The following is a 1,987-nucleotide window of genomic DNA, read 5'->3' as shown; positions in this document are numbered from 1 at the left end:
TGATTCCCCCCTTTCGACTTTGCCTCTCTCCTTTTGTGCTTCTACCCCGGCTTTTCATTTTGTTTTATAAATACCCGAGGAAATTTGTCTAAGAATGAATGTAGAAAGATGAGACACTTTTCTTGGCATACGGAAAAAAAATCCAGGATGACAACTGTCAAAAGACGAGTAAGGGACGAGGAGGGGAAGGCTCTCGAAACCAAATGAGACTCGAAAGAACATGGGAATTATCACCATTCTTATGAGTGCTTTTGTCTCGAAGAGCCAACAAAGGGGCTGCCCTCTCGATCGAGCTCGGTTTCAGTTTAGCATCATATATCGATCTGGAGAAAATGTGGATTGGTTGTAGTGCGGATTAAGGAGCTGCTCCTCCATGCTGTGGTTGTGGAGGTGGGGCTACCGCCCCCTGATAGAGGCAGAAGCCGGGGCCACCGGAGCCTATCTGTGTCGACTGTGTCCATTGAAAGAGGAGGATAGACAACTCAAATGCCAGCACAAAAAGAGAAAGAGTCGTGCCATTCAAAATTGAATTCGGCCGAAGATCCATTGCCTTATTTTGCATGCTCAGCTCCCAAAATGCAGAGAGACTTTCGAGGGCAGATCCTGGTTGGTTGGTCCGGAAAGTCATGGGAGAGGCAAGCTAAGTGAAATCAAATAAGATACTAGTGCTACTATAGAATCTTATGAAGAAAGCACGGTACACTTTCTTTATATATCTCCTCCGTCTACAAGGGGAACAGCTTAGCTTACAGCACAACATGTTCGCCACCACACCGGCTGGCTGGTGCATTGGCCTTACCGTAATAGGGCCGAGAAGTATGACCCTTCAATTAGAACGCCCCATATCTCGTGACACGCGGAGCATGCATTTCCTTTTAGTTAGTCCGTCTATCTAACTTCTAACCAAAAAATGCATTCTTTATCAATCAAGTCCCATTTAAATCTTTGAGTGCATTGCCTCTTTGAGTGAAGAAGAGAAGGGCTTTGTATAGACACCCTTGAACCATGTTCGTCGCCCTAGGCTCACCATTATTTCATTTCATTCTATTTATGGGTTCGAGCTCCAAAGAACATATACATGGTCGGCTTATGTATGTCTCGTTGACCAAACGATAAGGTATACCACGCTCCCCTCTTTATATAGAGGAGAGATAAAGAAAAAGAAAAGAGATTTAGTGATCATGCCGTAAGACCTTGTTCGTTTCTACTTGAGGTTCGTTATTTTCCTCGGTTTTTTGACATTACATAAGGTAGCTTGCTTACTTAGCGCTTGCACGTCGGATTTAATCAGAGTCAAACTTGGATTAGAAAAAAACCTTTCCCTTATTATCCGGAGTACACTTGTACTCCTTGATATTTAGTGCAGATTAAGCCCAACAGATTTGTTTTTGAAAAGTCTCAACGTCCTTGTTGAGAGTCGCTCTACGAGACGTCCATAGTCTCTGACTTTGTCTTCGAATCGTCAGTTTCAGCCCGTTCCTAGCTTGCCTCGCTCTCAGGTTGGCCCTTCTACTTGACTAAGTAGTATTCTACTCGTGTAGTGGGTGTATGCTCCCGTCCCGCCCATGGTGGGGTCAGCTATGATATACTAAACTGATTCTTGGGGAAGTTCATTTACAAGATCTGGCGGTGCCCTCGTGTGCAAGTTCCTCTCAGGGTCGGTCTGGTCTAATCGAAGTCAACTGACTCACATAGAATACGGAGTCAGTTTTCACCAAGTTGATCGCTTGAGTCTATAGGCTACCTCTCCTATCTGCTTCTCTACAAGGTCGACTTTCTTCTTCCTTCAGGCCGGGCCAATCCTTTAGGTTGTTTAAGTAGGTTGGGCTAGGTTAGGTTGATCTTTTGGAGTGATCTTCAATTAGGTTCCTCGCTCCCTTCATACGCCTTGCAGCTTCATCTAAGTGGGTTTGGGCTAGGTAGTTGCGCTCCTGCCCCACCTCTTGGCACACAAACATATCTTTTTCCTATCAATTACACATTTTCT

The sequence above is a fragment of the Cucurbita maxima genome, unplaced genomic scaffold (assembly GCF_002738345.1).
Source record: "Cucurbita maxima cultivar Rimu unplaced genomic scaffold, Cmax_1.0 Cma_Scf00157, whole genome shotgun sequence".
NCBI classification, from domain to species: domain Eukaryota; kingdom Viridiplantae; phylum Streptophyta; class Magnoliopsida; order Cucurbitales; family Cucurbitaceae; genus Cucurbita; species Cucurbita maxima.
Note: the sequence above shows the minus strand (reverse complement) of the source record.